This window comes from Folsomia candida, unplaced genomic scaffold (genome assembly GCF_002217175.1).
Source record: "Folsomia candida strain VU population unplaced genomic scaffold, ASM221717v1 Fcan01_Sc002, whole genome shotgun sequence".
Lineage (NCBI taxonomy): Eukaryota > Metazoa > Arthropoda > Collembola > Entomobryomorpha > Isotomidae > Folsomia > Folsomia candida.
The window spans coordinates 8926836-8953399 of record NW_019091194.1 but is presented as its reverse complement, the minus strand read 5'-3'; the positions used below and the strand labels follow the sequence as shown (position 1 = coordinate 8953399).

At 36.5% G+C, this 26564-nt stretch overlaps 1 protein-coding gene and 1 long non-coding RNA gene across 5 annotated transcripts in view; one reads left to right on the top strand and one right to left on the bottom strand.

Moving 5' to 3' along the window:
• Positions 1–26564, top strand: part of LOC110842926 (fasciclin-2) — a 61142-nt gene that overhangs the window by 19835 nt on the left and 14743 nt on the right. The window lies entirely within an intron of this gene.
• LOC118434264 lies at positions 20745–22255 on the bottom strand. Its single transcript, XR_004833882.1, has 2 exons — positions 22140–22255; positions 20745–21941 (listed from the first exon to the last, which is right to left on the bottom strand). It is a non-coding gene; the product is annotated as an uncharacterized LOC118434264 (long non-coding RNA).

The following is a 26564-nucleotide window of genomic DNA, read 5'->3' as shown; positions in this document are numbered from 1 at the left end:
AAATTACAGATTCACGTTTATTTCTTTAACTTTATTTTATGACCTCAGCATCGACTTTGGTGTAAAATTCGGGTTAGTGAAAAGTCTGCTTATTGTCTCAGAATGGGTTTCTCCTCAGTTGAAATAAACCTTCCTCAGAAAGTTTAAAGATGCACGAGAGCTGACAGGATTATGAGAGATGCATTTTCGGATTTAGTGAGTTGCACAAAATCATGGGATGGAATAGTCTGACTTTTCACATTCTAAGAAAAAATAGTCCTGGTAAACTAGCATGTGCCTCAATTTTGTTCTTTAAAGTATCACAACCTCAATGAAGCGAACTAATTTTTAAGAATTCGTTTACGAGGATTTTACGGCTTTCACTTTTCTTGTATTTGTGTATACTGGACAACCAGCTTGTTCTCGTTCTATTAACCTTGACTGGCACGCACGCTCAATTGCAAAGTCTGCACATTTTTAATTACTTGCTGGTGTGATTCATAGGTTCCTTATTACACTGACTCAAAGTTCATGCTCCTAGGCGGCTTACCTAATTCGTCTTGCAGGCTTACATCGTCTTCACGACCTTTTCACTGTTTAGTTTACACAACTGTGTAATATGTATGCGGGAGGTGTTTAGTGCTATCATTCTCGCCTTACTTTATCAACTTGTGGCAAGAATTAACGGTTTCATGGTTCTGATCCTGGACGAAATTTATGGCATTTGGCGAGGAAATTGGAGAAATGTTTATCTTTCAGCCACTTATGTTCTGATACTTGCTCTCGCGTATCAGAGTGCAATACGGTTTCAACATTACTACGTTCCTTCATTTCATTATTAAAAAAAATAATCTTATTTATTGTTAAGTTGTGATAAGAATTTAAAGTCTGTTGCATCAACCTTGAATTCGAGAAAATGGACATAAATATACTTCAGCATTTCATAAAATGTAGAATGTTCGACACATAACTTGCAATATCTCTTTTTGAAGAAAGAGTCACCTTCAACCTCCTTCCTCTGAACCAACGCTTATTCTTTGCTTTTTGTGGCTGCAGAAATATTATCTGATTGAGAACGTTCTGCATCGGAAAGTTGGTATTCATAAACAGCAAATATATGTACATACATACATATACGACTTGGGTTTCGTAAGCGTTGATATATAAACATAAATACTTGCATCCTCCAGTCTACCGATCGTCTTATGCGCACATACGTTTTTAATAGACTTGTTTTCCTCGGTTTAACGATGCTGGAGAAGGTGGGAATAAAGGGAGTTCAAGAATCTTTAAATTCTTCGTATCACTTGTTTTCATAAATTAATGACCCATTGTTCTCTCCGTTTCTTTCAGCTAGCAACTAAATGTGGTGGAAACAACATGCATACGTATAATTTATTCCATGTCCTATTAGACAAGTTTAGTTTAACTGGTTTCGTCGCCCCCATCCAATAATTTGATTAAATGAGAGTTGAATATATAGTGCCGGCTCGTGTTTTGTATAATGATTAATATGCAATTTTGAGACGGAACCCTATTTATGAAGCTCAAATCTTATAGATGTGCGAGACTTGATTTGAATTTAAAAATTGAGGCGCAACAAAAATAAGAATGCTGGATACTATAATTATCATCCTTGAAAACAGACTTAATGCAATTTGGCAAAACCGGCTTTATGCCTCTAAACGAGTTGGGATTTTCCATTTAGCTGTACGGAATTCTTATGGAATGCTCAATTAATCATGTGTACTTTATTGGGGAAAAAAGTTACTAGTGTTGAGATTAACAAGTTGTAATAGCGACCATTACTGTCTACACGCCTTCCTAAAACTGAATACGAGAGAATTAAATTTTTATAATAATTATTTTTGAATTGAAGTCTAGACTGCGCTATGAGAATATCCGATATCGCATTTTCGGTTGTCTGTCTAACTTTAATTACACGTTGTTTGTTTGGTTTGGTGTACTTGACTGGTTGTGAACTTTTAAAGGAATGTGCAACTCTTTTAACGGTGTAAATCGCAAAAAATAATTCTCCAGACGAAACCCTTATTATGACTTCAGTGTTGTTAGCAATTGAGTACATGTATGTGTATGTACCTACGTATGTAGAAGTGGAATACCCAGTTCGAATTTTTTTTCTGTTCTTGTTTGAATCTTTAAACGCGAGTTGTGCTTTCTTTGCGTCATGTACAGATACATAAGTAACCACTCGTTAAGTAATGTTAATGGGATTGAGTAAGCAAACGGAGTGCAATTTACATGTCTGGAATTTGAAGCGGAATTAGGAGTGCGATGGATGAAGTGACGAATTCTTTTGTCGCGTTGATATCTTGTTTCACTTCAAACTACTCTTCAAATAAGTGCACACTGGAAATTATGAGGTGAAATAAATAATTGTGGCAGTTAAGTTGCACTTCAAATCAACAGCTTGTAAATTCTGCATATGTACATTTAAGAGTAAAATAATAAAAACTGCAATTCGACATACGTATTTATTAAGGCTGGAGGAAGGGTTGCTGCAACAAAATTATTTATGGGATTTTATTTCAATTCAGCAATTTCGATTCATGTCATATCTGGTGATCTATATTTGCGTTACACCACGTCAAGCTGATACCAAAAACCCTTTGCAGTTCTTGAGCATAGCATAATAAGAAGATGCAACGGGGAAATAGAACTTGACAAAATACATGTACATAAATATCGTATATGGCTTGTGTACTTTAACAACTTGGTTTGGTCGGCGATGAGAATCTGGTCATTTATTCAGGGATTTGGAAACAGCCGTAAAACGAGAATGAAAGAGATTGGTTGAGATTTTCTGATGGAGATTGAGATAGTTGTGTCCATCCTAAGAGCACAGCTATTGAGGGTTTAGTTATTGTCATATCAGGGCCCTCATAAAAATTGGAGGGAGAAAAGTAACGCACTTTACAGATCGTGGCGGATTTGCCCCCATTCGAGTTGCATAAAAGCGTGTGAGCGAGTAACCTGGGAGGACAAAAAGCTCTTCGCATGTAGTAATGCCACTGATCAGATACGATTGTTTCCATTGGCGTTTCCAAGCCGGATTGGGATTTCAGTCTGAGTGCATTTTTTAATGCAATGGTAGCTTTACATAAATAACAATAAGACTTAAGAATAAACATCTGAGTTGCTGAAATTATAATGCATTTCATCAGCAAGGACTGTGATGCGAAAATAAAGTTTAGCAAAATAAGGATTCAAATATTTAAAATTGAAATATTTATACTAATTTTTAATGTTATTTGTTGATTCCAGGTAAGGCATCCCATGATTCTTAACTGCCTCGCCAGCCTCACCAGCGAAGATTGATGCTATGCTATTATTAGATAGTACGGACAAGAAAATGTGTCAGCAAGTTTGTTTCAAAAATGCTCGCTCATAAACCAAAGCTATGTAATTTATTTGAATTTCAAATTACATCGTTGCGATAAGTGCATACAAAACAGTCTTCCCTTACTTCATGTGAAACTCTTTTTTTGCGTTAATTTTGTGGTTAAAAGTTTTTATTCAAATTTGACAACTTGTTCACGATGGCAATCTCCTTCTGCATACTTGTTCTTTATTCATGCGTAGCCTAATTGAATGGGTTATGTTATAATTTTGTGATGCCATTTAATAATGAAACACCCATTTCACCACCCACTCATTAAATAATGAAGTCCATCCATGTACCTCCTGAAGAACGAGTGTTTGAAAAAATCTCCTACAATTCCCACTATTCGACATTGAAAACTCCAGACCAATTCAAACGACAGTCGTTTTGCCAGACATAGTTTACTTGAATCTCTCCTACTTCAAATTACTCTCCACTTCTTCACATGCCTCAGGTTTCAATTTGACACTGCCTTTGTCTTCAATATTTTTGCATTCGATCGAGCAAGTCATGCATAGGCAGGTCATTCAGTTGATTATTGTTATTAACCTGTCCACTACTCTTGACTATTAAGAAGGAGATTTGTAATGATAGGTTATTTAAGTGGTATAGGAGGACTGGAGGCGCATTCAGACGGTAGGAGGAATTTATCCAGTAAATTCCTACTGCACCGGAGAAAAATGTAAATTGAGCATTCATTGCGATTTAAAATACTAAATATGTGGTAGTAATAGGTACACGTAAATATATGCGTATTTGTAATTACGAATTTTTCATGAGTTTAGAAACTGCCTTGTCACAAAATTTATTTTCTTATTCATTGTGAAAGCACTTTATCTTGCCATTTGTTGAAAGTCTAAAGCTTTTTTTTCTCGACACTACATACTCATGAAAAACAAATAGTTGTCTCTAATGGGAAACTGTTGGCTCTCGTTACTTAATCAGTCCTTCGTTCATTAGAGATTGTGACAACTGCGGAATTAGTAATAACCTACTAAATACTACCTAGACTTTATTTAGCCCGAGTCAGGGACAGAGTCCGATTTTGTTAAATTTTTGGTCCGAATTGACTTGACTTCTACTATTACCACCCTCATGGTGGGGTTTGTCGAATGTTTGTTAAATATTTTCTACTATTTGGCATCAAATCGTTGAAGTAAGTATTTACAAACCCTTCCCCTTGGGGCTCGCTCTTTTCAAATCTACATAGAACTTCCAAAGGTATAATTGCTACACAGAAGTCTTTTTCAGCTCGATCGTGTCTCAGAAGGACAGACATGACGATTCCAAAAGCCCTGACTCGGGTTAAAAAGTCCATGAATATGTTCACCAAAACAAATCAACGACTCCCTCTTGTTAGTCCAAATGACTCATCAATAACAGCTATTAAAGTACTTATTAGGAAGGAACGAATGCGTGTAAAACTTTCGTTCATATAAATACGTATTTACCACGTACTTTCGTTAGCATTCTATTTGATGATAAGCATCTTATCCAACGTGGGCATACAAAATTAAAATGCAATTCGTGAGTCCTCCTGGAGTGTGTATATTCTACTAAGGTAGTAATTATTCAGGGTTTGAGAATGACACTAATTCAACAAAAATCCCTTTCATGACAAAACGTGAGTTTACTTTTCTGCCGAATTCAAGCGAAGCCAGGATTTTTCGGTGGACAAATCTTGATTACTCACTCGTCAGTTTCGACTGTAGGTTGTGAATATATAAATTATGACTTCAGCGTGCATGCATGAGGATTGTATGTCCATCACAATCACACGGTTATTAAAATGAAATTATAACAAAATCAAACAAAAATTGTAGTTGAACTTGGTTTTTGTCGAGCTTCTTTTCCTGGTAAACTTTTTAGTGAACGTTTCAGTATACTGCTCAAGTATAAATAAATCATGTATACTATACAAGGAAAATATCGGAAATTCAACTCCTCTTCTTTTACTGCCTTGTATGACAACACACACACACAAGATCGGTAAAGAAACCGAGATAAGCTAAACGGCAATTTCTCGGTAAACTAACTGGAATCTTTTATGGGCCTGGTCTCAACTGAACAGAAAAACGAAAATATTGCTGGCTAACGTGGGGTTGCTTTTTGTCGAAGGGAATATCTCGGAAGTAGTTTAGATAACGTAATCATAATCCCACACAAAATATATAGAGTAAAGATGACTGAAAGTTGGAAGGATTTTTTCATGAGGCCGGACAAATTTTTCAAAGGTATTGCCCATAAATTTAAAAAATTCCCAAAAGCATACCATATATCAGACATAAATAAATCCCCTCCCAGAAAGTGCAGCATTTTTTACCGATTTGTATTGCAAGATGCAATTAATCAGAAGTTAATTATTAAATTACACAGTAAATATTTGTCTAAACATTAATTCACGCTGCAAAGCATGATTTACCTGAGATATACTGGTGGATATGCAAAACTAAAACAGCGTGCACACAATTTTGATTAACTTCTGCATTAAGAACATCATTTATGTTGCTTTCAAACAAGTCTGGCCCTTAATAACCACTGCTGATTATAAGAAATTATTACATGAAGAATATCACGTATTTATGTAGCTCTTTATCGAAGCATGTTGTAAAATGTACAGTGAGTAATAACCTAATAACCGACGCACCTTAAACCTGGTGGGTCCAGGGTTCACCTTGCCTTTGACTTATTTATCATGTACAATATAAAGGTTTAAAGTGAGAATAATTTATTTCGCTTGTTTGGTTTGCTTTTGATAAAAGTGGTTGAGCTAAGAATATACCAAAGAAGGAAACTGACTCGAATGATGTGAGCAAAAGAGTGCAGGATTATAAGTAAAATAAACAATTGTACAACTGTATCTAATCATTAGTTATTACGACTTCAGTTGCACGTTTTTCCTTACGAAATAAACTCGTGATGATATTAATGTTCAAAGTTTCCTAATAAAGTGAGTCGATCCTTATATCGTAAAATGAAAAGAGTGAAACTCAGCCGTATAATTTCTAGGTATTTAAGAGTTCTACTAAAATCTTGAACGAGAGGAAGGCGTAGATGTGGCGAGACTTTTATTACACCGAATTAGATTTAGCTTACAAATACAAACTAGAAAATATAGACCAGCCGACGTACATAAAAAATAAATTTAACAGATGCTCCACTCCATTCCAGGTTATTTCTTGGGTAGAAAATAATTAGAATTGGAGCATTGGCTAACGAGATCTTTTTTTCCTTTTATTTGTTTATATTTATTACTTTTCCAGACAAAGGTTTAATTGTTTCCACCTACATAAATGCCTGCGTACATACTGAGTACTGAAAGCTTATCAGAAAGCCAAGAATTTCCATCTGAACTAATATCAGAGTATGGAAATCTTACATATCTCTAGTTGTATGTTTTCCGGTGCAAGTTAGTTATACTTGCTAACGTGAAACGAGTTACATACAGATTAAAGTTCGTTAATTTTTTGGTAGACAAATCTTATCGTAATTAATGAACTCGTATAATAAAAACCCCTAAAAATATTACCTTTCAACGATTGTCAAGTTGGTAAGTAAATTAAGAAAAACCATTCATTTCAAATCAATCATTTTTACGTGCCGATTCACTTTCATCTTTTGTATTAAATTAAACTGTTGTTTAAATTATAATTCTTACTAGGGAGTAAGTAGAACCGCAAAATTGTAGCAATTACTTAATATTCGCTTCTTATAAAACGCTTCCAATTTCCCCTACACACCTTTGGTACAAACTGGGTGAAGTACAAACCACAATTTTTTGAGGTTTTTGGTTTGGTGGTTGAGTCATTTAAGCGTCTATTCTACGGGAAGGATTCATATAATTGTCATACATGCTCGCCGACATAGGTCCGGTTTCCTATTTTTTATTGTTACGACCGATATAAACGCATCATTCTATTTTCATAACCCAGCCGATTTTGTTATCTTTTTCTTCCAACTGTAACATAGCTAATGAAAAGATGTGGCAGTAAAAAAGGTGAGTTTACTTTTGATAAGGTGGTGGAAAACGGAATGAAACTGGAGTGGAGCAGTGTTTGATTTAATAAATAATGCGGTGGAGCTTTTTAAGAGCAGAAAGAATTCGTTGAATAGAAATTGTGATGCATTTTAAAGTTGAAGGTTATTCCAGACCCTCTCTGATGCTGAATAAAGGGAAGACTCTTGTATTTTGGTTCTTGAATTTCATCGCCTTTTGTACGCATTGTTCATATAAATGCATAGAAACTAATAAATGGTTAAAATCGAAATCAGTAAGGACGACGGGGTGGGGAAAGTTATCTTACACACTACAGGCATTTATTTATGTATTAGTAGAAGACAACCACTATTTTATCGAACGAACACCTGGCGATTGTTTCGTTCGTTGTTAAAACAAGGGGAAACTTTGAATTATTTTTGTACTTCGATTTAAGGGGCAGACATCAAAAAAGGATTACGTATAGTTGCTCAATCTTTATTGTTTCTTGTATCAAAATTACCAGATTAGCTTCATCACCTTTAGGCACATGCATGCATAGGGTTAGGGTCCACTTTGATACGAGTATGTAATCCCAAGTCTCAATTTCGTTCAAATGCCCAAATTATAAACAGCTTCTTGAATTGACATAACGGCATGCGCTACCACATCTGAAAGTGTGGGTCTTCCGGATGCACGTTGACATTGAACGTTGCTAATCTGGATTTATTGCCCCGGTAGGATTTATAAGCCTATTTCCTCTCCGAGTTGGCACACTCTTCTTTTCACAAGATAACACTGTATGCATTTATGTATGTATTCAACTACAATTCAACCCGTGCCTTGGGTACATATTCTAGTCCCCGTAATGTATCAATTTCGGATTGGACGAGCATATGGACTATCTCTGCAGAAAATCTATAATACAAATAAATCCAATGATTTCTGATGTATTTCAATAATATGCGTACGGATAACTCTTAAGCGTTAGAAGAAACAAGAGTTTCTCGATTATAATTTAAATGGTCAATTTCTTGTGCATTATTTATCCATTCGATTTTTGAGTTTTAACATCAACTTTGATATTTTGAATTTCATATAACATGCCCTCTCGTAATTATCTCCACCTAAAATCTCATTTCATTTCGTAGTTTAGCGTGGCATACTGCACCATTCCACTTTTGCTGCTTTATGATATTCATCGCTTTTCACTTTCACTCTTTGTTTGAAACATTTTTATTAGTTCCATCCAATGTGGAGCACATCAGACGCGATCTTGTGTGATGGTCCTGGGTTATCAATTGCTAAAAGGGCCTAATAAAGCCACGGATTAGTTCGTTTGGGGATTTCAAAAACCCCCGAGTGAGTGTGAACACGGACCATGAACTAATAAATATTATAAATATCGCATAGATACTTTCGGATCCTACAATAAAAACGAACCATCGTCACACATGGAGATCGGTTTTGTTGATGCTTTTACCCAGCTCTCTCTCCCGATGTTACTTTACCAATGCCTTGCTAATAGCAACCAACCGGGTGAAATCCATCCGACAGCAACACATGTTCCTTACTTTGTACGTTGTAAAACCCGTCATAAAAAAGGATTTGTTGGTGGAGAAAGAAGGTAATCTGCCTAAATGGGTTTTCAAAGGGTAGGAGGCCTAATACACCAAAGAGAGAGGTCATTCATCATCGCTTCTCTTAAATGAAATCAAATTGGATAAAATCGAAACCTACAAACTTCAAACGCAGAATAAACCTTGCTGGAACAAACCCATTTTTGCATTGATACGTACTCAATAGAATTATAATTTGTATGTTCAGTATACGATGTGAATGGGTGTGAATTATTGGGAAACAGTTGGCTGGGTGTTTCTGACTTGGGATGTTGGCTATAAATAAATAAGTTTTAGTGGTTGCTTATACCCAAAAGTGTAGAGGTAAGCAGTAGTAGCATCACAAATAATCAAGTAATTTGTTCACACCTGGACTCGTACATGCAGTATATCACCGTCCACATTAAAGCCATTCGGGTTTGTGAACCCTAGGATTTACTTTCCCAGTTGTAAATTTGAATGAAGCATGTAGTAGATAATTTAAAGGAAATTTAATGAAGTTGTTCAACAGAAAAGATGAAATATTAGGCCGGGTCATGAAGTTCTGTAACGAATGTAGCAGGGACCCCTGTGGGTAAAATCAGGTTCCCTTTCATTTTTGTACAAAATTCTGTTCATCTCTACCGTGAATGAAAAACTAACTTCCTCCAAATGACCAACTTTACAAACGAATTAGCCTTTCATGACCCCAACCGACGCTAATTAATTAACCTTCATTTTCTAATCAATACGAAGTACCGTTCTTAATTCGATTCTAGACGAATTTGATCACATATTGATTGCAATATTACAATGCATAGAATGGATTACGATATTAAAAATCAATTCCATCAAGTTTTATTTATTTCAGAGTCTGAATGATTCATGATATTGATTTTGCATTGAAAGCATTGAGTGATTGATTTTGGCCTCTTCTAAAGGATTACCCTTTACTCCGCATCTTGCGACACTGTATGCATGAGTAGCCGAATATTGAGGGCGAGTTGTTTTGAAACTTATAATAAAGTCCTTTTCACTTCATTCATGCGTCTTTTTTATATTCAGTATCTTTGACTTCATTTTTTGCGAGGATAAACCAACTGAATAAAATTTTGTGACCTTCTTCACTTCCTTTAGCTTAAATCTTCTGTGAAAAGGTTGTCGAGTCGAGTGTGTGTTTTGGCATATCTGCCAATCCATCATGCTCTATGCTACATTTATAGGCAGTATTTTCAGCTTGAAGTATTTTTTTGCACTGCTTTCGTCGTCGTAGGGTTGAACGTATAGTGAGTAACGAAGCATTTCTATATAAGACAGGATATTACACTATGCAAGAAAGTTGTATGAATCAAACTAGCAGCTGCATATCTCAATAATTATATAACATTCATAGATTATTATTGTCATTCACTTTAAAAATACTGCACCATTTCGTAGATTGGTCGCTAATTCTGTGCTTTATCTACATAAGTAGCCGAGAGCGAAATAAATGCCAGGTCTGACAAAGATGACCAAAGGGACTCATTTCTTCCATTACCACGACCAGCACTTGAGGGAATATTTACTTGGCACAGGACCAATTTCTCACAACCTTCACAAACTCGCTGTTTCTGAAGTCAAGTCAATATAAAGTTCTCTATGAACTTCGTACTGACGTCAGAGTGAAAATAATAGGGAAGAAGTTTTTGCTAAAACTTGACGACAAAAGGAACAACCAGATCCCAGCCTCTCTCAGACGTACTCATAATCTATTGTACATCCATTTTCTTTCCTTGCGGCAGTTTGGCCATGCTTTTTGAAAATTGTGAAGCAAACTCAAAATGAAATCCGATTTTTATCCCGTGCTGTAAGCCGATTCCCAATTTTGGGCAAGAAGGATTTATATTTATCGTATTTATTATGTATATTATGTAACCTTGATAAGCACAACTTGGATTGACATTTTAAAATTAGTTCAATGTCAAATCTTATGCAAACGGCGTGGGTTTCAAATGGGGGCTTGTGTGTAGGTTAAGTGAATTGGAAGAGTGGGACTGGTCAAGAGAATTCTAAATTAGTTTGTTTAGCCATGCAATAGTTCACCGCATGATAAACCAAGAACAAAAACAACTCAACCGAACCGTGTAATGTCACAAATAAATATCATCTCATACTCATAACTTGTATGTTTGTTGGTCCCAAATTAGTTGCACGTACGTATGTATGAGCATATATTATTGCTTTCCTAACAAAACAATTCCACTAGCATTTGACAGTAGTGAAATGAGCAATAAAATGACATAATGGGGATGGTGGTGTAATATGGGAGTCGTCTATGCCTAAATATCTATAGATATATAAGAATCCCAATTGGTCTGGTAATATGTTGGGACAGTAACACATGTGAACGCCGCAATTGTTAATACCATAATAATAAATATCATACATACAACGCTAGCCTATAGTGTACATGAAATATCTACCGGGTGAAATCCTGCCGGATTTATTATTGGAGGCATAAATCAAGTCGGCTTTTCAACCAACCTTTTGTTTCGGATTTCGTCCTTTCCCATCAATTGAATGAATCGAATGTAATTGAAATTTTGATTTGGTCAGAATGAAAAGGGGAGACACCCATTTCAACCTTGAATTATTTTGGAACGGATTTTGATTTTGATATTCTATATAAATTATCCGAGCTGCAATTTCAGAGAATGCTCATTAGCACGGGACGAGTATTCATTAGCATGTAATGTGACCCATTCAATAACATTGCGTCGCATTATTTTATTCAGAAGAGAGAGGAAGAGAAACGGCAGAAGATCACTTTCACATGAAGGTTGTCTGTTGAGATTCCTCCTTTCCCCTTGTCTTCCATTATTCTCCGCTGGTTGTTACGGTGGTGCAGTTATCTCTGAAGGAGAGGAAAGTGGGAGAAACAAAGGAAGGGGCTAATGTAAGGGAAAATGTGATCTACTGCAAGAGTCACTCACAGATGAGTACAGACTGAATCAGCAGACAATACAACAAGTGCAATGCGGGCTGACGGAGATGAGCGTTTCTCTTGAGTCAGGATGATGGTAGTACTTTTGCCATACGGAAATAAGTGAATTCCATTCCGTCTTATCAGCAGTTGTCAGTGTCAGGTTGCAAACGGAACGGAACTGGACACATTTTACATTTTGTTGTTCAACTGCAACTTGTAATTTATTTTGGCACCCAAACATTAAAAGTTGGCACTCTGAGAGAAAGCCAGCGCATTCCCAAGTCATCGTCACCTTTCCGTTCAAGGCTGCGTTGGTGGAAAAGTAGGGGATGCATTCAGTTGCATTATTGAGGTCATCAGAGCTATTTGTCATAGGGAGGCGGTAAGACATGTTACCAGTGGATAGATATATAGCTGTTTGGTAATTACACTCGATCCTCCCACAACACCACCACCCTTCTGCACGGACGGATAATACTCGATTAGAACCATTTCTACCATTTGGCCAAAAGTTGACTCAGCACACGGACACGAATACCATTTGGAAAAGACATTCCTGCTGCCGCACTCCATGTTCAGATGTCCAATCCCCGACCAAGGACCACGATCCAATCCACTTCACCAGACACACACCGCAGCACCGAATTTCCTCATATTTCATGTCACCCAATCTCATCTTTGTCCTTCACGAAGCTTTACACGCCCTTCGGCACCCGTTTTGCAGCTTCTTTGATTGGTTTCCTTCCGTGAATTTGCCGGATAGAACTAAAGGGAGAAACCGATTCACACACCAATAGTGAGTACGAAACGATGTATGTACATACGAGCAAAAATGCATTGGTTTGGTTTCAGCCGTGTTGTTTGTGGATATCCTATTTCCTTGGCAGAACTGCTTGCCGATGAAGTATTGATTTCCCATTCGTCTATCTTTACGTCTATATGTTTTCTAGTGCAGTGTTTTCTAAAGATACACGGCTTCTGCGATCTGGTTTGCAGACAAATTGATGCTAAAATATGATGGGGTTTAGTTTATTTTGTTATTGAAAGGATGTGGATATTCAATTTTATTCGGGAGTGAAACATGGGCTCTGCGGGGAAGCTATAGAAATGTGTTCATCCAACAATTTATGCATCGTTTTTAAGAAAACACCACCCCTACACTATTTCCAAGGTTAGCGTATCGTCGTTGAAGCTTCCTGAACGGAGCCCCATCCAATGTTATAGAAATAGGAGATGGCCCCTAGCTTAACGATGATTTGTATGTTTTATGTATGTACCTGACCTGTCCGTCCGCCGATTTATCTGACCATCTCAAGAATTTGTTAACAGATTTTCATCAAATTTTGTAGAAGTATAAATACTGTATACAGTTAAAGGAACAAAGGGGACAAATGACTTATCGTAGGACTTCAGCAAATACAATTTTTGCTTTTGAATTTTTATGAGAGATCGATTCACGATGATTAAGACTCCCACTGACTCCCAGCAGTTAAAAAATGTTTATGGTACAGATCTAATCTAATTAAGTGCAACATCGTAAGTCATGCATTGGTTGGTTGGGACCCTGCAAACTACTGCCCTGTTTTCATTGTTTTTCTGACGAACTACTGGCTTTAGATTTTATGTAAACCTATACATATTTCGCATTGATGTGTCTAAACATGTATGTACGTAGTTGTGGATCATCTTCATTTAATTTATTAGACGAGATAGTTGTGGAAACCAAGCCACCCCTCCACCACCCGGTGTATGAGCATATTGCGTTACATTATTATTTTAATACCCATTCACCCACGGTACTCGCATTGTGCTGTGGTCTGTGTGTGGCGTGGCTGTTCTGTTGCACAAAATAAAAATATAAAAAACTCCTCTGCCGCTCCGGTGAAATTGAATAGATGCACAGACAACACGACACTGAATAATAAAAGTGCATCATTCATGCGATGATATGAGCACCCCTACCTCATTCTTCACCAAATTCTAGCTAAACTTTACACCTAATTTGCATAATAAAGAAGGGTAGCTCTCAGTCATTGTGACAAATGTTCGTATTTCGGTTATTTGTAACTGACTTTAATGTTCGTTGCTGGAAAGACATAATATTTTCCAACTGAATGTAGATATCTGAACGTTCAAACGCTCCAATTTTCGATGCATTGAGTAGCCAGGAAAATGTTAAATAATAATGAAAGACCGAACTCTGACAAGTTTATCTGCATTATTTCTATTTTAAAAACTTTTAGTTTTCCGTTCAGTCCATTTAAAGTAGAAAAGACTTAATTTATCTCTGTATGACCAACGTTAATATTTAATGGTGGATCGACAAATGTAATTTATTTATTACGCGAATCTATCGTGAAATAAATATGAACATCCAATATTGCAATTTCATCATAACTCCCTAAGAATAATAGTTCGGGCATACACATAATATTTAAAGAATGGATACAAAAGTCGTTTTTTTTACTTCAATACCTTTACTAATAGTTCGTTGTTATTTTTCGTTATATAAAATTTTTAACTTTACTAACTCAATATTAATCTCATCGGTAGTTAAAACATGCATAAATATGTACATATATATATACGCATAATAATGAGTAACCTCATGTAGATAATATCTGTAATAAAAAACGTCCTCTCACAATTAAAATGAAATGGAAGAGCAAAAATTGCAGGTTTCCCTTCCTTTCATCATTTCGAACTGCAGCAAAAAGAAATTCAACCCACAACAAGTCTATAACTTCCTTCAAATCACCACATAAGGAGAAATGCGACTTTACTTTCTTCCTCTTATTCTATATCCATCTCCTCTTTTTATTTTTGGGCATTCGAATGAAAATGTGATTTTCTCCCTCTTTTTATTACGTTAGGAAGGAGAAAGCTTAAATGGTGCTCATGTTACATTGGATAAAATATAACGGGATTTAATTTGGTGCAAGAGTATGGTTTCCATTTGCAGGGGGAAATTGTACAAAATGCCTACATGTTAGATAACCTTCGACAAATTCCTCAACACACAGTTTTATAAAATTTGCAATAAAGATAGGAATGGTATCACTAAAATTTCGAGAACTATGCATCCACGTTCATTCTGACTCTTCAATTTGAAAATAAAACATGGAAAAGGAGTGATTTTTATGTGGATTTTGTTTCTAAAATGAGAAAAACACCACCACGCCTACGTATATAACGTAGGATAAGTTGTTCAAGGTTTGTTTTCTTTGAGGGATTTCAGCTCAGGTTGTTCAGACTGCAAGTTGGAGTCATTTAATTTTCACGGATAGCGTTGGACCTCACTCTGTGCAAAGGACGAGATAAGGCTTCATATTGAGTTGACAACTTGTTATAAAATACCCGATCCATCTACTTTGCTGTCATTTAATTATTTTTTTCTTTTCTGATGCTCAGTCTTTTATTTTAGTTTTTTGGGGAAAAGTTTTGTCACAGCCTTATCATCATGGCCATGGGCTGTGAAAGCACATAAGCAAAGAAAGCTGAGCTGCTGCTGGGGCAATACTTCATTCATCCATCTCATCAGTATTAAGTAAATGAATTGACATGATGTTCCATCTCCCCAGTTTGGAAAGGGCTTCTTGTTGCCTGGTTGGTTCGTAATGAGGGTGCAGGAAAAAAAGTAATAAAATGTTTATTACTTGCCGAAACCCAGGGGAAAGGGCAAATGAGGGTATTTTATCGTCGCTCTTATTCCGACATTCCCACAAACCGATCGGACAACCAACTAAACCATAGTGAGAAGCAATATGTATATAACGTTCCAAATACATGTAGATTTTCATGTGTCTCTCACGCTTTGTAAGTATAAACTTGGCAAAAATTTTGTTTAGTAATTTATATCGCTAATTAACTAAGTTTCTACATAACAAGTTCCAATAATTACAAAATAAATAGTAATGAAAAAATTAGGTTTTTCGCAGTCTCGTTATTCCGTTGGATGTTTCCCCCTTCCGCTGGCCATAACTCGAAATTAAAGTATAAAATTGGTGTTGATGGGCTGACTGACATGACCCTTGAACCGTAAACCTGAGTCAAGTCAAATTTTGGAATAGAGATGTAAACCTTTTAATAAATTCTGCCTACAGCTTTTGATGGTTTCGTTGCAAGGGTTGGGGTTTGGATTGAAGGAAAGCCCAAATGTCGAGGAAATCTCACGAAATATTCCCATCCATTTATGACACGTCTCAAAATGTAAATAAAATATCGAATCCACTCAACACCTTCCTCTTCAACCACGACTGCGAGCGATGTATGTATGCAATATGTAACAAGGTCTGATGTATGTAATGCTGCAAGTTTTTTAATAAAGGGAAAGGTGTGCATAAGGCCTGAGTTTTTGGTAAACATTTATGAGCAAAATGGTACATTTCCTTCCGAAAGCATGTACTCAAGTGCACTTTTCCTGCGCTTAAATGTAAATTGAATCCATACTAAATATAAGAACCAATATTGATAAGTCCGCAATATCAGCCAACTCACCACACACACAAGATACAAACCATTTTCTTTATGTTGCGAGGGATAAACGCTGCGGTTGCCACCAACATAATTAAAGTACATGCTGGCGGTGGTGTGGAATATTTGATGCACCCTCAAATTCCCGAGAGTTGTGCGTGTCTGTTGTGGATAAGGAACAGAAGAAGAGTAGTGAATGCATAAGGTTAGGTAACTAATACACATTTGCTATCAAGGAAGATGCATTATGCATCAACGTTGTCTGGACTTGCGTTCCGAACCTGTAATAACTTAATAAGGATGCACTACAAGATATCTGTATACCCACTAATTTTGTAATATATTGTCTTATTTTACAAGACAATTGCATACTTTGATCAATAATATGAGGAAGTTACAATAAAATAAATAGAAATTGAACCAAATACTACTTGCATGGTTGATTTGGTCTAGGATGTTTTGTTGGTCCTTGTTCTGGTCATTTTCAATTTCCTTTGTCCTCATGAAATGAAGCGACATGAGCAAACAGATCGTTGGCAAGTATGATACCTATCGATGTGGTGGTAGTAGTAGTAGTAACGTACTTTTTGGAAAACAGGGTTCAAAAAGTACTCTGTAATACCAAATTTTATCGCAACATGTCTTGCGCAACGTATCCAACTCTTTCTTAAACAAGTAATTGTGCAACCCTGTCTGGAGAAAGGTGCATTTCATAATGGCCCAGGAAACTGAGCTCATATCATATTATCAACCCTCAACAAAGGAACTTGTTGACCATCACAATTGAACGCAACTGTCACCAAGTGAATGCATAAGGGAGCGAGAGGGAGGGGGACGCAGCAAAGCCAGACTCTCTGGACCACAATCTGTTTTTCGCATACGTGCTACTCAACCATTATAATGGCATTACATTGCCCAGCCTTAGTCCTGCTGGACAAAAGAGAAGAATTATTGAACGCAGCAGTATTCAATACGAAATGCAATCAAACAAACAATGAAACATGTCAGCAAGTGATGGCCTTCGTTTATTGTGTCCCCATTTATTTATTATGGTGGCACGTAGATGTACATAGATGAGGGCAGATACCCAAATGATCAGGTAGGATCCTTGTCCTCGTACATCTTTCCTAGATGAAGCTTGACCATCTTTTGTGGGGAAGATCTGGCCGCAATTACGTAATCAAAATTGGACGGCTTATCTTAAGACTGGTGGCTGTTGAAATTAGACGACTTTGTAGTGTCGGGTGGATTATCGTCATGGCCTAGGAAACCCAAGTCATGGAATGAGGGGGATCAGATCCATCGTTGCAGAATGTTGGTCGCATAGTGTTGCTGGGCTTTTGACGAAGTTGATACATAAATACGTACGATATAGTGACTCACTCATGGGAGGATGAGCATTTGGTCGCAGGTTTGTCTCCCTTCACGATATGGTAAAGTCTGTAAGAAGACATGATTTTTGGGGGGTGAACTAACATACGAAATTCTTTTATTTTGGTTAACAATAAAAGTTAACTTAATTTTATAATGTTAACGCTATATGTAATTTTTGTAACGTAAAACCGCAAAATTTGGATGATCTCACAAAACGACCAAAGACAACCACCACGAATTGATGGTTAGGTTCACAGCTTAAGTTTATTATCTATAGTTGCTGGCCGACCAGGCGTCGTCGCCGGGTGCAGCTGGTCATTTCACTTCCCTGACTAAATCTCAGGGATATACCAAGTGATGTCACATCGAATACTAGGCACAACAAGTGAATGAGGATTTTCTACTCTCTTCTAGTTATCCTTTCTCATCCAACGTCAATCTGAAATATGTACGGACAGAAAGTTCAGAAGAAAATCTTTCCTTAGATTTGATTTTGTTTGCCAGTCATGAATTAATGTCGTACATAAAACTCTGTGAACAAACCCATCATTTTGATTCACAAGACATCGTAACAGTACCAATAAGTCCAACAAGTATCAGAGTTCTAGAGTGTTTCAATTGCCAACACACCGCAACTGGAATTGTTTTTACGTATATGCAGACGAATAACCTTGGTCTTGGTCTGACGAGTTGTCTTTGCCGTGGTTTTCGTCCAGATCAGAATTGTTTCGACAATCGTTATTGCGTGATATTTTCCTATTCGTCCAATCTTTTGAGAGGAAGAAAGTGAAGCGGCGTGAATTGAGGAGAAGCGTAAACGAAGAAATCCCGAGTGATCTCTTTCTCCACTTGTAATTCTAATAAACATAATTTCGCCCGTCTCTTCTCCATCTCTTCTCAACTTTTGGACATGGAAGACTTTCGTGAGAGACTTTCCCCCAAATTCTCCACTCAACTGAAATGAGCAGGATGGCGAAATGAAATGAAATAAAATTGTGCTCTTGACTTGACACATGCTCTGTGTCAAGGGTGGAGAAGGATCAAATGGGTTCTTCGTACATATATATCTCTAACGTCGAGGAGGATGGAGGAATATATAGATTTGGCACTCATTATCTCAGTTTCCCACTGTTTTACTTAAGTTCTTGAATCCTGCACGAATCTCTGAGTTCGGTTGAATTAAAATGGTATTATTTCTTAGCTTACATAGGTCAACGAAATTAAAATTGGTTCCAGATAATAACAGGGTATATTTTATTTATGCGTGTAAGTTTATGTAAAGGGAAATATGCATGAGATGATCAGAAATTGAATCTTTCAGTAAATTTTTATCTTTCACGATCTCATAAAATTGAAGTCGTAAAAACACATACTACAAACATGGAGATGATCTCATTTTTATCTACACTCGCTGGTCGAAAATCGTGTTTGATTATATTTCTCATCGCACTTTCAATCACGCCTGCCACGCTTTTTGATTTTGAAAAACTTAAATCTGTTGTGATTGTGCAAAATGATACTTTTCATGGTAGGGACACAGTCGTCGTTCTTGACATCACAAAAGAAAAATGGGTTTAAAGGGTCGATCGTGTTTAATAAAAAAGGCTCGGATTCATTCAAATTACATCAAATTGAATTCAAAGGGTTCACTCATCACTAATCACAACTCCATCAGTGTGGCATCATTCAGTACATCGTATCCTATTTCTGAGTGTCAATCAGACGTTGCTGTGCTCTCGTATGTATGTACATATGTGCATATTTATAAGGGACATGGTGTATGCATGTACATATATGTATAAGCATTGAGCCGAGTCCGTGACACAAAATTGATCAAACGTAATGTTACTAACCGCAAATTCTAACAACTTCAAAGGGCCGTTTCAAAATGCATGTGAAAATAAAATGAGTGTTTGGAGGGGTCACATTGAATTATATTAAATGAAATAACAAAACTTGTTGTTGACTAGTTGTTGATGGATAAGTTTTGATGATGATTGTGAAGTATGAATTAAAGATGTGAATTTGACTCTGATTTCACTAGGGGATTATTCATACATATTTCAATAGATCATGCATGCGCACTTTTCCCATAAAAAACTGTCAACGTACATGCATGCGTTTAAAAATTTATTTTTTCAAAGGCATTAATATGGCATAAGAAGATGACGCATCAAAATAAAGAACTTCCATCATCATGAATCTAATGATCACTACTGACCGTGTACTACTGACTATGAATCTGAATACATGTCAGTATCCATTGGTTGGTAATTTCATTATTCATATTCACAAACACGCAGTATTTTACACCATGAAAGTTACACTTACATTTTAAAAATTGTAAATACGTTCTATTATTTTTATTAGTTCTGCACATAATATGAACCTTGAAACACATGAAAATGCAATGTATCAAGTTTCTCAATTGTAACTTAAATGATTAAGCTGCATTAGCTCAAATCCCGTATGTCATAATTAACGATATTGATTTCTGGCCCAGTCCTTTCTTTTCGTTTTCATTTTATTTACTTGGCAAAGTTATAATAAAGTTCAAGCACTACTTTCGACCTTCATCTTGAGATCGGCTTCGAATGCTACAAAATCTTTACAGACTGTAATGTTCGAGACCAACGCAGGAGTGAATGTATGAATGGCTGCTTCGTTATTACCTATTTTCAGGAAAATGGAAGCTCTTTTCAAACGCCCACGTCAGCTACTCGAAAGTTGAATAAGTTAAAGCTGTTTATATGTATTTACATACATATGTGCTTGAACTGAATATACTTTTTCCAAAGAAAGATTACCTTTCACCTTAAACACTTCGATGAAAGTTCCGTATCAAAAGAAACTTTGTGACTTTGCATAAGAAGTACGTTCCACGCGGTTGTGTGGGCAATGCATCTTATCAAATGACCTTTCACTTGGAAATATCTAAATGCATTCCATTAAAGGTTAAAGAAACCGTTTTTCAAATTGCAGAGTATAAAATTCCGACGGGAAACATTTATTTTGGCAAATTGAACCTTCATACAGATGGCAGTATACATAGTTCGGAGCTAAAAGAGCAGATCCTATATATTATTTGAAAGCATATATTTACTAATAACGCCATTTTATTTTGACCCTTCTTCATTCTTCTCGATAAAATAAAGCAAAGTCCCCAGAGGTCCTTGAGTTGAGTAGTGTTGAGTGTTGGTGAGGTGACAGGATCAATTTATTTTCATCAGATGAGAAGACCGAACTCAATTTTGTGAAGAGAAAATTCAGCTTCCACCCAAAACCAATAATAGCAGTGGGATATTCACTCATTTGTAATAATAATAGTGGAATTGGGCTGTTGCCACTTTGGAATCCGAAGAGAATGTTGTTGCAAGAAAATTCTTCCATTCTTATGCACCCCTCAAAATCGAGTGGTGTCACCAAAGAGAGATCAAAGACTGGCTTATTCAGCAGCAGTAGGAACAGCAGAAGTAGTAACTACTTTTATGCTAATAAAGTCATTTAATATTATTCTTAGGTGACATCATGTAAATGCAAACGACAACTGGTACAACTCCATTGAGGATTGTATTAAATATATACGTAGAGCTGATCAAGACACGTAAAACTTCGTGAGGATGTAAAGACGGAATAGATATATAAAAAAAACATTTCAGAAAACTATCTGATAAGCAATAGGTTTTCTCATCGTGATAAAAAACATCTCCTCAAACTCAAACAAGCAGCCAGTGACAAGACTTGGCTAAAAAATATTCTACTAAAAGTAAAAATCAAAGAAAAGAAGAAAAGTAATTAAACTCGAGTTCAACTTCAGAATCTCATCCAAACACAATGAAGGACGTAATAATGCTTCTCGTCGTTTGTCTCCCTCCTCCGCGGAGAAAGCATCAAGAAAACTAAAATAACAGGGTCGCCTTCCTGTTCTGCTGTGACAGTACAAGAGCACTTTTTCTGTGCTTGTAGAGGGATTAGTTTCCTTCTTATATCAAATTGTCTACCCAAAAGTGAAAGCTCTGTTGAATGTTTTTTTTCTCTCGGTTTCTGTCTTGGGCTCTGCTTTTCCTCCCATCCTGCACACTTACCAGGGTAAGTGTGCAGGACCGTGTTCTAGCTGATGAAGTAAATGGGAGTAATTTAGCTCGGTTGCTGGGTGGTTGTTGAGAATCCCATCTGACATGATAAAAAATGAATTTAGACGCAAATCTCGACAAACAAAACTATCTTCATTCTTTTTTTCCCATTAACAAGTAAAAAAAAAGTGTACGTCGTTCTCACAAAAATATTTACATGCTAGTCGTTGCGTCATCATGCAAGTTGGCATGTGGATATCTAACGACTAACAATAAGTTTATATTTCTACATATTTACCTTGCAAGAAGTTTTTATATTTTGAGATTCCAATAAGAACTAAACGAAATAAGTCGTATTGCGTACCACTGGAAATAGATGAAAAATATTATCGAGTGAGAGGGAATGAAATGACATGAGCCTTGCTAATAAAATTATGTCGACACAGTTGGGATGTACTATACTCCCAACTTTTATTTAACGAAGTCCATGTTGTTTTGTGTCTACCCCTCAGGCACATACATTCTGTTGAGTTTATCTGTCATAAGTATTTTCTTATTTGTTATTTCGATACATTTCCTCACAAAGGATGAGATTTGGATTAGTTTTTGCTGTTTTGGTGTCTGAAGGTATATGGTATTAGGTGTTGTATTGGCATGAAAAGGTCACCATGCATTCGTAGTAAGAGTGGGAAGAGATTGAATGTGATGGATAATGTGTTCTGGTAGATGTTGGCGTGTGTGTACTTCAGATCTGCTCCTGTTGTCATAAACATTTTGCTATTGATTTGATTTGATGAGGATTATCAGAGAGGCAACGTACTCGTATAACGCATGCAACGTGAAGGGTGAGTAGTGGTGAGAGTTGTGCACTTTGGAACTACTTATGCATTACCTGAGTCTTAATGGAATTGACAGCACACGTGTACTGGAAAACTCATTCAAATGTCACATTTCACCCACTCATTGTCATTAAGGCGACAGTTTGTTATGGCGAATAATGGTATTTTAACATTTTCAGAACAATTTTGGATTTTCGGTGGCTGTTTGTACTGATAGTTCATACATGCAGACTGCCTGCAGTAAGAATCCTTTTAGCTACGTAGAAATTGGAAATTGTTTGTGCAGTCAATATACATACGAGTTTATATGTATACTTATACGTGAACTGCGTACTTACTTATTTATTTGTATTCGAGTGACAAGGAATATATAGATTTCACTTTGTTTATTGTGTGTCAATCATATCTGTCGCAAACATGGAGAGTTAACGACCTAGTCACTTATTTCGATTCTTCATCATTATTCTCCAGTCAGGAACTGGGTTAGGTTGAAAGGTACATATGCACACAGTTCATTTAGTGGTGGCAGTGATGATACCATAATGGGACAGATGCCCGTCATCTCCTCGTGTGAATAGTATGGCTTTGTGGACCCTGCCACGCCGGATGACCCACGGAGACTTGTACATATGCTGGCTGTTGGCATTTAAGGAAACAAATAAAATGAAAAAGATGAAAACTTTCTATCATGCGAAGTAAGCCAATTCAAAAATAATTGACTTGTTCACACTTGGTAGCACTATTTTACAAATTCAGTTCGAAAAATCAACTCTGGGTATTTATAGTGCAAAAGTAGTGTTGAAATTTTGTCACTTTGTGTCCCACGCCAAGCTACATGGATATATACTTAAGTATACAATGTACTAGTATGCATGTAAATTAGCCGCTTATGCTATCTATTCAAACCTTATGGTTATATTAGTGACAACTATGCAGCAGCTTTCCGAAAAGTCTGGCAACGAATGCACACGAGACATTTAAAATTAACCCTTTTTGAGCTCCTCATTAGTTCAATTGTGGTGGGCGAACTTTCTCATGGCTTGAGGGAGCTGAACTCTACTTAATTTGGATGAAATAGGGAATTACTCCAAATTAGGGTACATATGGCTTAATTTATTTATTTTTAGCAGAAAAATACTTGCCAGTTTGTTTCGACCGGGTAAATTTACTTACTTTAGGATTCTAACTTTAGTTTACCAAGTTCATCATGTACAATGGGCATGCCACGCAAGTTATCAAATCTACCCATAGGATCATAGATAAGTGCTTTTGCAATACCTGTTCTCAAATGACGGGAAATGAGAGATTTCTAAATTTCATTTAGGATGAAAGGGTTGAACTTGGAGTGACTTTAATTGGATTGATTGAGGTTTGTTGGTTGATTTGGATCGAATATCAGAGTGTCAAGTTACACTGTACATACATTGACAAAGACCAAAGAGTTCGGGTTTCTTCACTCTGCTATCATCATTTTTATTTACTATGAAATTTAGTACTTCATTATCTGTTCAAACGGTTAAAATTTCAGTCACTGGTATTTCTACGGTGTGGTCAATGTTAAGTGGGGTTTTCGAAAGTCAGGCATGGTGTTGCTTTTCCCCTTGGCCATACACACGTACATCTTTCCATGAGTAAGCAAGTGGTACAATGTATGTAATAGAAAAGGTGAAAGTTGATTAGAATTCCTATCTTGGACTATTTATTTGGCGATAGTTGTCCAAACGAAATTTATTTCCTAAATAAAAAGCGGGTCGGCATGGGTGAGTAAGGATTTCGATTTGCACAATTTCCGTTGAACTCTGTCAAACCTATTATCTGACTCGAGCGGACTGTCCTGAGAAGATTGCTATTTATTTACCTCACTCGTGCTGAACAAAAGTAATGAGACATTCAATACTGGATGGTGACAATTGTGTGGAAGGCGTAGTGGGTGATATTGATGATCGTGTCAACAAAAGGGAGACAGCATTTCAGCTAATCAAATCAAATTGACGGGGCTACTAAATTGAGTTATTTTCAGTAATTCATACTTTTCTTGGTCAATTTTAGATGCTCTTAGATTTTACCACTAATCCAAGCGTCTTAATTATTGTTTTGAGGCGAGTAAGTTTCCTCATTCAATTTCATATACTTTCAACAAGGCAAAAATCAAGATCAAAAAATGAGATTAATGAACTTTTCATAACACACATTTACCACGTTCATATGAATAGATTTACTATATTTTGTAGACTGCCAGTCGTGGGAGCTATGTGATTACCCATCCAAATTACATTAGCAAACAAAGGAGTCACTTTCAAAGCAATGATTATGAAAATGATAATGATAATGGGATTAAGAATGAGCATATTTGACACAAGGCAGGAAATTGAAGGGTTCATGAGCACAGGGCACAGACAGCCAGGCCCTCAAATAATAATAATCAACCCTTTACTTTCCTTCCTCCTCCTCCTCCGCATTTCACATCGCACTCGAGCAGCAGCGTGGATGGAAGTGAGCCCAGTGGTAGTGGCAAATTACTTCCTCCACGATTCCATTCACTTCCAATTTGACATGGAGAACTTCCTCTCAAAAATAAAACACAAATTTCTCAGGCTCTCTGCCATCGTGTGGAGGTTGAGTTATACATAAACAGGACAACTGTGGACAATTTGATGGATTAGTTCATCATATTTTCCTCCTCAATGAGTCATGGGAAAATGTACTGATGAGAAGGTAAAATTGTAAATTAACTCAAATGGCAAATGTTGACAGAAAAGTATTTTTTTGTATTTTCAAGTAAAATTTTCCATAAGCCATGGAAGTTATCCTATTCACCTATGTACCTATAATTGAGACACTGCAGTACACATATGGGTATACGCTTTCGTATGGGTACATCACTCGCAAGTGTGTGATACATAATTAGCTGATTGGACTGTGTGAAGTTAATCATAGTAATTTTCAGTGCATTTGTTTGCTTTGCTCATGAGAATCGAGTTGAGTGTTATGGGGTTGGGAATCCATTTTAAATTCGAATCGAAACATAACCTTCTCCAATTCTGTGAACTTAAGTAATTCAGTAAATTGAGGGTTTGTTGTTTCAACAGGATTGTGTGTAAGTTTGGACCAATTTGTACAAGTGGCCCTGAACATAGTATATGGCACTTTAAGTGCGAGTACACGTATAGAATTACATACTGGTTGCAACAAAATTGGAGAAAATTCGAGGAGGATGCATGTAATTTAAACTTTACAAAGTGTAATTTGTGAGTGATTATTTAAAGGATCTAGATGAAGAGTTTCGGATATGGATAGATACATATGTGTGTATTTTGGTGTAGAAAATTCAGCTGTATATGTACATTTATGTGGGTACTCCAAACTTCATAAATAATTTGGTAACGACAATTCGGATTTAGACAAATCGTGTTGAATGAACCATAAAATATTGCCGAATTCGAGAACGTGTCAATTCATATAAAATAATATGGAATTTTACAGATTGTTGCACACAACTTTTACCATTCATTTCATTGTATTGAGATGAATGCACGAACCATTTGTCTGCCAGTCTACATGTACAAACATATGTGTTGCACCATGTGCCAGTAATGACCATCTCATTCTTGCAAGAAATTGAAGTCGGACCGTGTTGCACTGAATTACACAGCGTAGTGGCCTTTGCATTAGCATAACATTCTGTATTAACATAACCATACATTTTAACGATTATTGTGTGAGGGGATCCCAACATTAGTCAACATTATCATGACCAATGCGTGAAATCACACTATTTTTGGGAAAACTGTATTCATGTTAGACTGATGCATAACATTATTAAAAGTTATGCGGTAGGACTCATTAATCAAATTTCTATTGGAACACAACACAATGCCGAAGTA